The sequence below is a fragment of the Taurulus bubalis genome, assembly GCF_910589615.1.
Source record: "Taurulus bubalis genome assembly, chromosome: 3".
Taxonomy (NCBI): domain Eukaryota; kingdom Metazoa; phylum Chordata; class Actinopteri; order Perciformes; family Cottidae; genus Taurulus; species Taurulus bubalis.
Window position 1 is genome coordinate 37758036 of NC_136591.1, and position 14268 is coordinate 37772303.

Below are 14268 nucleotides of genomic sequence, written 5' to 3' on the forward strand. Positions count from 1 at the left end.
GAGCAAAGATAGTGTGATTAAGGGAAGTGGACGTGAAGAGAGCCAAAGCCTTCTCTCAGCTGTAGACCTGCTAACAGTGTTAGTTGTGACTTCATGGGTTTTCCATAGAGAATAACATTATAGTTGAGTTATATATCATCATCGTTTTAGTGTTGAATAACTTTGCAGTGTGCCAGTGTAGCTAAAAATAAATAAGTAAAAGAAGATTGTTTTGTCTTGGTAAAGATGAATTATATAAATGTCACTATGCTGTAAGACCAGGAAGGTGTTGTAGCTTTTCAGAATGGCTCTATGAGAAACAAGTGAATTACAGAAGTTATTACAGCTAATGTTTGTATTTTTGGTTGCTATGGTTTGTTATTTTGTGCGATATAAATAAACACAACTCTATGTGCAACACATTTACAACACACATCAAAAGAGGAAAGAGTCTCATCAGAGCTGAGGCTCTTTTTAAATACAGCTACAATGTAGTTACCTCATTTGTGTGAGACGAAGAGAAGATGGAGGGAGAATTTCACACACAATTTAGTTCATAATCTGCACCATCAGGAATATATCAATAACTCATAATCAATCCCCTTAAATCATGCAGTTTCTCTATTTCTGACTGCAACTGAAAATATTTCAATTTCTAATCTAATTTTGTTTGAGTTTAGATTTGATTATCTAGGGCTGTGTGACATAATATATTTCTGTAAAAATATATCCTTCAAATAAAGTTTGCCAAAAATGTAATTTGACCACCTGATGCGAAGGTTTACTGAATAGAGCTTGTGAATGCAGGACAACCCCGCTCCACCCGCTTTATCTTAAAAGATGCTGAAGTAGCAAAAAGTTGACAGGTGATGTAACAAACACATCTCATTCCAATCACTGCATGAGAACACCTGTGCTCACCTGGGCGGTAGAGGCTCCGCCTCCTGTGAACGCCAGCTTGAAAGAGCTGAATGTAGCACTGAGGGGTTTACTAGTGGACAAAGCAACACAAAAGGGGTTGAACCCCTCTGGTGGATACATTTCTGTGGTACTATAGTTGTAGTAGTATAGTGTAGTATGTTTAGGATGTTAACATGGACTTGGTCCTGAAGTATCCTGTCACACACAGTGGCAGCAACTCCAACAGACAAAAAGGGTAAATAAAGGAAATCCAACGAACTAAACATTGGTAAATAAGTTTGTTTTTGAGAAAACTATCAAGGCCTGCATTGTGAGACTTGTGGTTTATGCAGCAGCTGGACTAGCACATCCTCTTCTCCTGGTGATGAATAAAGGACTTATGTTTACATGGTATGTTCCATGTGAGGCTGTATGGACGCTGACAAAGTCCTCTTTGCAAGATACATGTATGTATCTATATGTCTTGTGACCACGAATAAGAACTCCTTTGTTTTTAAATGCAAAGCAGAATGTTCCAATAACAGCCCCCAGCCCTGTGAACTGTCTTCATGACGCACTTCCACAGAACCGTTGTGGCTCTGAGCAACTGAGCCTCTTCTTGCAACAATAAATACTTTAAAGAGAAGTTTAGTTTTTTCGTCATTTCAGCTTAAAAAAGACTCAACCAGGTACATTTTTGCCGCAACACACTGAACTAAAGCATTTTGTACCATTGTGCTAGTGAGTTTACTTTGAAGTAGAGTCAGAAGCCATTATAGGTCTCAGCAGGAGTGAACACCATTTCCTGTTCCTCTCCACACATCAGATGTGTTGCTGTGGTTTTCATCACCACAGCAACACTAAGTGCTAATCTGCTTACGAGGTGTACGATAGAAAATAATATTCTGAGAAGTAGAAATGGAATCAAGTGCAATAGATAAAATATAATACAGATAATGTAGAAAGTAAAGCTTTTTTTTTAAATAATGGAATCAAAAGTCTGTGCAAATCGGGCATACAAGTTCCAGACTTTGTTCAGCTGCAAAATGATCAAATCATTAATTTAACAGGAAGGTCTGCAGCTCATTGACCTGTGAGGCATAATGTTTTTGTACACATTGTCAAGGTATTGGAAATCTGTATCACTTCAATGAATGTCATCAACCCACAGTCACACATTGGATACATGCATTAGTGAGTGCTGAGGATATGAAGCCTCAGCAGATATTTGTATTTTTTGGAGCGCACTGCTACCAGGAATTGAGCAAAGCAGGATTTTATTTTTAGCAAAGAGTCAAAGACTGTGATGAGTTTTAAATTAAAAAATGTCATCAGTCAGGGAGTACTACAGCTTTTGGAGAATGTGTGTCATGGGTCACCTTGACACAACAACCTGGGTCATAACTCCAGCAGCCTGAGCTCCAGACTTCAAAAGGAGCGCTTGTCTTGTTCAGGTTCAGTTGGGGTAGTGTGACGCCCCCTAGTGGTCCTCTGAGGACATTTCTCATTTAACTGCACAGTGACTGGGGTCACACAGGTCATTCCTCTACTGAAAGAAAACAAAAACCACAAAACCAAAACACGGAAAAAAACAATTGCCTAATCCATAAAGGAAGGAATGTCCATATCATCATTCAGGCTTCTTTCACTTGTCGTGTCCATCTCCTCGACTGTTGGTGGTGCTGTGACGTTTTTGGCATTTGCAGCACACTGTACAGAACACACTGTACAGAACACACTGTACAGCACACACTGTACAGAACACACTGTACAGCACACACTGTACAGAACACACTGTACAGAACACACTGTACAGCAGGGGTCTCAAACTCAATTTGGCTTGGGGCCACCGCTGGTATTGTGATCTCATCGGAGGGCCACACAGAAAGCGCAATTTTTTTTTTTTACATTCATAACATATTTTCGTCATAAAAAAGGCAACAAGCAGTTTCTATACATTTTCATAATAGTTTTTAACAGTGCAAATATATATATATATATATATATATATATATATATATATATATATATATATATATATATATATATATATATTTTAAATAACTTATTGAAACTGCACCAAACCAACAAATGCAATCCCTGAATACATTTGTACTTTATTCTATTTCTTGCCAGACACCTGGCAGCGCTTTTGCTCACACAGCTGAGCCACATTGACCCTGATCCAGGTCACATTGACCCTAAACCAGGTCACATTGACCCTGATCCAGGTCACATTGACCCTAAACCAGGTCACATTGACCCTGATCCAGGTCACATTGACCCTGATCCAGGTCACATTGACCCTGATCCAGGTCACAGTGAAACCCAGAGTACAGCTTCACGATATGCATCACTAAGCCTGGACCTGTACTTGCATTTATTAAAGTTCGTAGTGGAGAAAGGTTTCTCACAGATGTGTGCTTCCAAAAAGGTACATGACCCGACTGATACCTTTTGTCAGCTCAGGGAAGGATGGAGGCAATTCTCTCAGAAATGGTCCATCATGTCTGGTTGTCCTTGTGCCTCTGAGTTTATCTTTTAGATCTCTGTTGCAAGTCAATAAGTTCCATTTGCAACAGACTCAGGACTGAGAAATGACTTCATACTACAGACCAAGCTTCATGTGTGCACATGAAACATTAATATTACAACAGTTTTTGTTTTCAAACTGAAATATTTACTATATATTTGAGTCAAAATATGTTCTATAGAAAAACAAACTATTTACAGTGTTTACACAATGTGTATGTTTCAGTTTCGTTTTCTCAAGAACAGTTTTCAGAACAAGAACAACAAATGTACTCTGTATGTATCTATGTGTGTACTGTGTACTCTGTTTCTATGTGTGTACTGTGTACTCTGTATCTATGTGTGTACTGTGTACTCTGTTTCTATGTGTGTACTCTGTATCTATGTGTGTACTGTGTACTCTGTTTCTATGTGTGTACTGTGTACTCTGTATCTATGTGTGTACTGTGTACTCTGTATCTATGTGTGTACTCTGTATCTATGTGTGTACTGTGTACTCTGTTTCTATGTGTGTACTGTGTACTCTGTTTCTATGTGTGTACTGTGTACTCTGTATCTATGTGTGTACTGTGTACTCTGTATCTATGTGTGTACTGTGTACTCTGTTTCTATGTGTGTACTCTGTATCTATGTGTGTACTGTGTACTCTGTATCTATGTGTGTACTCTGTTTCTATGTGTGTACTGTGTACTCTGTATCTATGTGTGTACTGTGTACTCTGTATCTATGTGTGTACTGTGTACTCTGTATCTATGTGTGTACTGTGTACTCTGTTTCTATGTGTGTACTGTGTACTCTGTATCTATGTGTGTACTCTGTTTCTATGTGTGTACTGTGTACTCTGTTTCTATGTGTGTACTGTGTACTCTGTTTCTATGTGTGTACTGTGTACTCTGTATCTATGTGTGTACTGTGTACTCTGTATCTATGTGTGTACTGTGTACTCTGTATGTATGTGTGTACTGTGTACTCTGTATGTATCTATGTGTGTACTGTGTATGTATCTATGTGTGTACTGTGTACTCTGTATGTATGTGTGTACTCTGTATGTATCTATGTGTGTACTGTGTACTCTGTATCTATGTGTGTACTGTGTACTCTGTTTCTATGTGTGTACTGTGTACTCTGTATCTATGTGTGTACTGTGTACTCTGTATGTATGTGTGTACTGTGTACTCTGTATGTATCTATGTGTGTACTGTGTATGTATCTATGTGTGTACTGTGTACTCTGTATGTATGTGTGTACTCTGTATGTATCTATGTGTGTACTGTGTACTCTGTATGTATCTATGTGTGTACTGTGTACTCTGTATGTGTGTACTGTGTATGTATCTATGTGTGTACTGTGTACTCTGTATGTATTTATGTGTGTACTGTGTACTCTGTATGTATGTGTGTACTGTGTACTCTGTATGTATGTGTGTACTCTGTATGTATCTATGTGTGTACTGTGTACTCTGTATGTATGTGTGTACTGTGTACTCTGTACGTATGTGTGTACTGTGTATGTATCTATGTGTGTACTGTGTATGTATGTGTGTACTCTGTATGTATCTATGTGTGTACTGTGTATGTATCTATGTGTGTACTGTGTATGTATCTATGTGTGTACTGTGTACTCTGTATGTATCTATGTGTGTACTGTGTGTGTATCTATGTGTGTACTCTGTATGTATCTATGTGTGTACTTTGTGTGTATCTATGTGTGTACTCTGTATGTATCTATGTGTGTACTGTGTACTCTGCATCTATGTGTGTACTGTGTACTCTGTATGTATGTGTGTACTCTGTATGTATGTGTGTACTCTGTATGTATCTATGTGTGTACTGTGTACTCTGTATGTATGTGTGTACTCTGTATGTATGTGTGTACTCTGTATGTATCTATGTGTGTACTGTGTACTCTGTATGTATGTGTGTACTCTGTATGTATCAATGTGTGTACTGTGTACTCTGTATCTATGTGTGTACTCTGTATGTATCTATGTGTGTACTATGTACTCTGTATGTATATATATATGTGTGTACTGTGTACTCTGTATGTATGTGTGTACTCTGTATGTATCTATGTGTGTACTGTGTACTCTGTATGTATGTGTGTACTCTGTATGTATCAATGTGTGTACTGTGTACTCTGTATCTATGTGTGTACTCTGTATGTATCTATGTGTGTACTGTGTACTCTGTATGTATATATATATGTGTGTACTGTGTACTCTGTATGTATGTGTGTACTCTGTATGTATCTATGTGTGTACTGTGTACTCTGTATGTATGTGTGTAATCTGTATGTATCTATGTGTGTACTGTGTACTCTGTATGTATGTGTGTACTCTGTATGTATGTGTGTACTCTGTATGTATCTATGTGTGTACTGTGTACTCTGTATGTATGTGTGTACTGTGTACTTTGTATGTATGTGTGTACTCTGTATGTATGTATGTGTGTACTGTGTACTCTGTATGTATGTGTGTACTCTGTATGTATGTGTGTACTCTGTATGTATGTGTGTACTCTGTATGTATCTATGTGTGTACTATGTACTATGTATGTATGTGTGTACTCTGTATGTGTGTACTCTGTATGTATCTACAGATGTCTATGAACTTGGTTTTATTTGTGTAAGTTGGGCCTTTATTGCTATTGGAAAGAAATACTTAATTGCAGGAATATATCCACTTTGGACCAATGTCCTAAGTAATTCACAATGAATATATATATATTCATGTTATATATAAAAATATAATATACATATATATAATATATATAACATGCTGCAGTTTCAAACTTCGCTCAAAGTGTAAAAGCTACAAAAGCCTTTCAGAAGCAGAGGACCAGAGTGAGAGTGGATGTGAGGATGGGACTCACTTTAGTTTGTGTGCTGGGGCTTTTCTGTGAGTACTTTCTGTTTAAATCATAGTTTGGATGAAGTTAATAGTTTATGTCAGTTCAATGATGAACTTTCTAACTTTATTTTAGTGATGAATATACTCCTCTACTGTGGACACACTCAATATTTTGAACTAAACAGGACACATAATATGTATGTGTCCTGTTTAGTTCATGTATGATGAACACATTTCACTCTTTGCATTTGTTTCTAGATGTTTTGCTGTCCGTTGAGCCAAACTGGTCCACTTTCTTTACTGGAGAGTCTGTTACCTTCATATGTGCCATGAAGGAAGGAGAAGACACTGACTGGTACTCAATCAGGAGGGATGGTCAGACGTTTCTCCGCTTCTTCTCAGATCAGAGATATACATCACCACCTCTAACTCCAGAGGAAAGTGGTGAATATCAGTGTGTTGGTCAGTGGTTCCCAAAGTGGGGGTCGCGACCCCTAGGGGGGGCGCAGTGGTACTACAGGGGGGTCGCGGCTTCATCACCAACCCACACACACAGACGCACACATACACCGGTAAAACAATATAAAATAACCGACGTGGCATGCACTGTGTTCCAACCACGCCACCAGAGCGGCTCATGTCACGGACCGACTGTGGCAAAACCAGCGAGAGCGAGAGAGCGAGCGCGCGCCCGAGCGAGAGAGCGAGCGCGCGCCCGAGGGAGAGAGAGAGTGAGGGAGCGAGAACGAGAGAGAGACACAGCAGACATAGCAGGCAGAACAAGCTTAGTTAAAGGACCCTTTGCTTTGTGGCCAGAAAGGCTTACTGACAGACAACAACAAAGACAAGATAGGGAAGATTGATAGATTGCCCCAAAACTGCGACAAAAACCATGACTATACAAAGTCGGAGTCCAGTGTGAGTCTGGATCAGTACAATTCAGCAACGCAGTCAACGTTTCTCTACGAGGTAATCACATGATTATTTAAAGGACCAGTGTCTCGCATTTACGGGGATCTATTATCAGAAAATTACCTGTTTTCCTTACCATTGAATGAGCCCAACACACACACACACGCACACACACACACACACGTATATATATATATCATGTATGTTTCTCCAGTAGGCCCCTGGAGGGCGTTACATCAGGTATTCTTGTGCTTTTGGCCTCCAAAGAGGACATTAAACATGTTTTATACAACAAAGGGGCATCTTTGAGGGCACTTTTGTTGAGTTTATTTTCAAACTCATCAAAAGTCCAGTGTCCACCAGTGCTAAGGGGGCACGAGTAAAAAGCAGAATCTAAGTACTACTTGATTATTCTTTGACCTTTGACAGATAGAGATATTATCCTGGTGACTCCTGTCCATGACGGAGGGACATCCTGTTACACTTGGCTGTGAGTTGATGACAGGAACATTCACGTCCAATATACATGTCAATGGAAATGATGATCTCATCCAAAATAATACCAGATGGGAGCTGAGAATATCTGCAGTGTCAAAGTCAGACGAAGGCCTCTACAGGTGTGCACACTCAGGAGAAGTGTCGACACAGAGTTGGATGTCAGTTAAATGTGAGTATTATTAAAACAGTTTATTCTAGAATTGACTGTGAATGTCTAGTCTTGTGCAGTCTACCAATGAGTGTTTACAGGTACTAGTGTATACTATGCTCTCTCATATCTATGTGTACATATATGTATGTGTGACTTACATGTTACGGCCACATATTACCTGATCTGCCTTTGAACATGCTGCCCACATTGTGTCTTCTTGTCTTCCGTTGAGCTTTTACTAACGGTGACCTGTCATATTTGTGTAAGCACCCTGGATTTTATTTTTTTCTAGCAGCAATTTCCGGGAATGAAAACCCTTCCTTTCTTCTGTCATTGATCATTGGGTTGATTTGTGATATTTTCCTGATTATACTCCTGCTTCTGTTGTGCTGCTACAGAAAGTCAAAGGGTCAGAGCCTTTCTTTGATGGATCTGGTCTGACCTGAATCTGAAATGCATCAATTTCCAATACAACGCGATGTATATATCCTTTAGAAATACTAGACGATAATGATTTCACTTAATTGGTTATAACTGACAATCCCCTCACTAAATTTAAAAGTACATTTCAAATGCTTAAAAACTAGCACAACCGGATAAGTAGTATATAATGTATAGTAATGCGAGTGTACGTGAATGTGCACGTGCGTGTGTGCTCGTGCACATTTAATTTTTTTTGGGGGGGGGATTGAAAAATAGGTGGAGTCATTTGAAAAGTGGGGGTAACTGTATGTATTTTAGAGGTGTGTCATAACATTGGGGGTTGTATGAATATTTGTATATATACACTGGACTGATTTATTCCTGCTGATACACCCACGTCGCTTACACGTATAAACTATCAACAAATCATGAACAGGCTTATTGACAAGATTAGTTTTCTATTTTATTATAATTGATTGATAAATATGTATATGTGAGGAGCTCCAAGTGTTTCAACTTGAGACTTCTGAGTGGGAAAAAAGGGCCTGAAAGAGGACAGCAATAGTACACATAAATCAGTCCAGTGTATATATACAAATATTCAAACCACCGCAATGTTATGACACACCTCTAAAATACATACAGTTACCCCCACTTTTCAAATGACTCCACCTATTTTTCAATCCCCCCCCCAAAAAAAAAACATTATATACTACTCGGATATTTATATCCCTTTGTCACTAAATGTGATGAACATGAATATATTAGATAATGAATTGATTCAAATACAACTTGTAATTCATTATCCTTGTCTTGTTTTATGTATTTGTACACTACTGTCTACTGTAAATGCATTACTGAAGAAAATAGTGTTCATAAATCAATTATGTAAAGACTCGGTCCATGAAGAGAAATGTATTACTTTTCATATTTAGTTTATATACATACTGTTTATCATGAGTACATTAGGATTCAACTTTGCACAAGTACAACCAATGTTATATTTGTACACTGAAGGAAGCAAACATTCTTGCAAAGATTTAATAATTACATTTTTTTCACACATGTTCTGGTTAAACCTCTTCACTGTGAGGCACAAACCGGTGTGGAGTAATTACATGGAAATGACATGAAAGCAATTAAAAACAACACGTGTGGCTTGCTGCAAAAAATAAAAGTAAATTGCTCTAGAAAATGGTCAAAGAGACAGATTTTCAAAGTACAAAACAAACTAAAAAAATAAATTACTAACTGTATCAATATATGTTAAAAAGGAGAAACAAAGACAGTGGAAAGTGCATTATATATATATATATATATATATATATATATATATAAATATATATATACATACATAAATATATATATAAACTCATACTCTTACACAGCAGTTAGGATATCGACCCACATCAGGAAATGAAGGAATCCTTACGCCGCCAGATGTTAATCAAACTTGTAAAAGCAAATGCTAGTTACACTTAATGAAGAGACCAATGCATATTAGTTTCACATATTAAATTGTACATTTTGTGTGATTAAAAAAAAAAACGTTTACCTGCTTGAATATTTCTTTGGGGAGTTTTCCTAATTCAGTTTGAGGGTCTAAGGACAAATAGTTTTGTATGTTGCACAGATTGCAAAGCTCTTGTGATTCTGGGTCTCTGGAATATGAAATGAACCGACTTGTCCTCCACAATGAGACGGCTCCTCCTTTTTATTTGTGCATTGCATCAACAGCACAGTAAAAGTCCAGGATGTGGATTTGGATCTTCCCAATAATATCACATTTACATTAATGTGTTCTATTCCTGTTTAATTAGATTAGAACATGACCAGGTCAAATACTTTACAAGCAAACAATAATCACACAAAAAGACAAGGACGTGGTTTTTCATGTTTTCATCCATTCCACTGGTTCTGTCCATGCAGATGCTTTATTGACCTGGAAGAAAACAAAATATTGAAAAGCTCTTATTTACTGCAAGTGTTGTGTTTGACCATTGGTGTCTCCTGGTGGTAGTAATAAATAAATACACTCAAAGTCGTAGTACAAAGTCTGTTGTACGTGTCTGTACCTGCAGCTGTTCCCATCGTCACATTGGAGTAAACGCTCTCCTCTGGTTCATTATTCATTCCTGTTAGAAGCAGCAGATGAATGCATGAAAAGACAATTTTCTCTCCTTTATTTAAACACTGCTGGTGGACAAAAGCATCTCAACTATTGCATGTTATTCTCATATGATAAAATATAAGTACTCACTCTGACAATCAATATATTTAAGCTCAACCACAGAATATGTGACGTCCTAGATGTACAGAATCCTTTTTTTTAATTTAAGGAATTGTCAATCAGTCACTTTATCATCTTGTTGTAGTATTTCTATCATCTCTGTGATAAACACAGTATGTACTGTACCATGTTCAGCTTCTTCAGAGCCTCTCATTGTTTCATAGAGACAAGAATCACCTACAGAGCCGTGAAAATCAAGACACGGTCAAATCAGTCATTTCAGTCATGATATGAATTATGTAATCTTCTTAAACATATAACCAGACATAGAAATGTTTAGGTTAAAGTTAATTATACAATATTAAATGAATGAGGATAAAAGCTGACCATGGAGAAGAGCGGCATACGTATTGTTTTGAGTTTCAACCTGGTTGGTCATGTGGTCTGTAGCTGGGCTCTGATTGGTGCTCTGAGACCTGGTGGAGCCAGAACATGAAGTAAATACAGTGTATTTAATGAGGAGCGTGTAAAGTACTGCTGTTATGTTCAGAATGAGAGAAGAGAGTGTTGTACCAACCTCATGAGGCGGGACTCTGCAAGAAAAAGGCTTTTGCTGTTACATGGTTTTATAATGCAAATTGTTATATTGTTACAGCAGAACATGTCACTATGTCTGTGAGTCTGACTTCTTAGAGTGTAATAAATAATATCAGAAGGAAAATATCTCACCGTTTGACTTTCTGTAGCAACACAGAAACAGCAGCAGGAGAATAATCAGTGAAACTCCACAAACCAGACCAACAACCAACAGCACGGGAAATGGAGAGCTTGCTGCAGCATCTTCAGAATATACATCTAAATACACATTAATCATCAGGTATCAGAACACAAAGAAATAGTTTAAACCAAGGAACAGGAAGTTTGGCTCAAAATCATCATCTGGTTGAACAAGCTGACGTACAATGATGAGAACACATTTCATAGTGTTTTATTTGTTATACAGATTCATAAAGTAGCTGAGTGAATACCTGGCATTTTGAAAAATATGTCCCTTTGGAAATGTGCTTGTTACATATAGCTGTAATTAATGCTCAATATGTTTTGAGCCAATATCAATTTAGTGGCAGTGTGTTACAGAATGGTCTAAAATGGCAAAAACTGGAGGAGCCAAGCTGGAGCCAGATAACTCTCCAGCTGCTCCTGGTTTTAAAACATGGTGGATGTCTATAGTCATAACAATGACACACTAAGATTGTTGAATTGTTTGTTAAAAGAGATATTAAGTTAAACTCATTATGAAAATAAGTTTGGTTAATACAAGTCACCTATAAACATTTTATAGTAGAATGTTGAAATATGTTTTTGTAAAAAACTCACTCTGTATAGTGATGTTGGCTGCATTGCTGAACTGTCCTGTTCCAGACTCACACCAGTACACTCCACTAGTCCAGTAACGGTCCATGATGCATGTAGATCCAGTCATGGTTCCCCAGACAGAACAGGATGTCAGGAAGCCAAATTCAGAAAACCTCCTCACTCTCCACTCAGTAGAGTTTCCCTCACAGCTCAGTGTCAGTGACTCTTGGCTGAAGTGCTGCATTCTGTCAGGACTCACTGAGAGAGACGCTGCTGAATGAGAATCTGAAGAACACAGAAGGAAACTTAACTAATACTTAACTAACGAGTAGTAACTATCTGAATTATCATGAATTGCAGTATTAAAACATGTTCATGAAGTGCATATCTAAATTATTATATGTATAAATAAATGCAAGAATAAATTACATTTAAATTATTTATTCATAAATTACTAACACTTTGTAAATTATCTTATTAATCATCTATGAGTCCTTAATACTTAATTTACAAAAGGGGAATCCATCATTTATAAAGTATGAAAGCCCAATTATGAAACACATAATAGTCAAGCTTATTAATCAAGAATGAAACATTTATAACTGTGTTTATGAATTGCATACTAATGAGTTACTAATGAGTGTTCATGTAGGAATAATGGTTTATAAATGATGAATGAAGTGTTTATTCATGCTTTACTAATGTTAAATAGTGTGTAGTTAATAAAACCTGTATTTAAAGGTTTGGGGGAAAGAGAGAAGGAAACAATTAGTCTGAACAAACCTACCTCCAGACCAGATGAACTGAGGTTCACTATACCAAGAGTAAAACACTGGATCTCCTCTTGCAGCTCTGCACTCATATCCTGCTGTGGTCGTCTGTCCATGAACAATGTAGGAATCCTGTTCAGTCCCATTGGTGCTACCAGGTAGCAGCTCAGAGCTGTAGGTGTGTGGCAGTTCAGGAACAATCTGATACCAGAAGAACCTCCATCCTGCAGATGGATGTTCAACACGGCAGGTCAGAGTTACTGAGTCTCCAGGACTCGGCCATGATGGAGACACAGTGAGGAGAGGCTGAGGTTCATCTGTTGGGAAGACATGTTATGATGAGTCATCAGTGGATTACATGCAGCGCTTGAAACCTGCATCATGTGTTCTGTCTCCAGATGTGTAATACAGGTGTGAAGCTACACTGTCTTTAAATATATTAACATTCACTAAAATACAAATTATCATTCCTTCAGTTTACCTTATTAATATACAATAATCACTCTGGAATCTGTGTATATTAATAAGGTAAACTGAAGGAAATCAACAGAACCCATGTTTATGTTTCACTTATTAACCACTGAAGTTGTTGGTTAAATTAACTTAACTCTGATTCTCCTTCAAACAAGGAGGCAGCAGGAGTTTCACATCTCTGTCTGTAACACTGTTAGTTCCTTTTTCAGTAAATCAGATTAATTAAATGAACAATCTTTCAAGGTATCAGTGCTTTATGTTTTTAATATAATTATAATTTAACATTAGGTTGGAGACAGAATATGTCAAAGTCACTCTTCCTGTAATAAATGACAGGTTCACTAAGTAATGAGTACATTTCCCCTGAAGGAGGCGCCACACTCACCTGCCCTGTTTGATACTTTAATGTTATCACTAATTAATCACTGACTCATTTCTAGAATGTGTTGTCCTGTATTCATTTATCAAAAGGGATACAACACTGCATGGTTTGTCTTATTATTATTATTATTATTATTATTATGTAAATATCTCGTACGTCTGAACCATGTCCATCTTGTTCATATCTTTATGTTCCTTTACATAAAGCTCAGGATTACACGGTTATACAGCTGCATAAACAGCATCAGTGGTCAAACTTTAAGGTTCATGAATCTTACACTAGTTAACATTTATACATTATCACTACATTACAATATATTAACACTTTGTCAGATAGGTTTATTATATCAACAAGGCTCATAAATAAATAAGTACTTTTAGTGAACTTCATGATGGTAAAACTCTGTTCACTTACCTGATACAGTTAGAGAGACTCTATTACTTTCTATAGCTGGTGACTTCTTGTGACCCGCAACACACTGATATTCAGCACTGTGTTGTAGAGTTAGAGATCGTAATGTAAATCTCTTATTTTGGATGTAGGAGGGATAAGTATAATCATCCCTCCTGATTGTTTTAAAACATGGTGGATGTCTATAGTCATAACAATGACACACTAAGATTGTTGAATTGTTTGTTAAAAGAGATATTAAGTTAAACTCATTATGAAAATAAGTTTGGTTAATACAAGTCACCTATAAACATTTTATAGTAGAATGTTGAAATATGTTTTTGTAAAAAACTCACTCTGTATAGTGATGTTGGCTGCATTGCTGAACTGTCCTGTTCCAGACTCACACCAGTACACTCCACT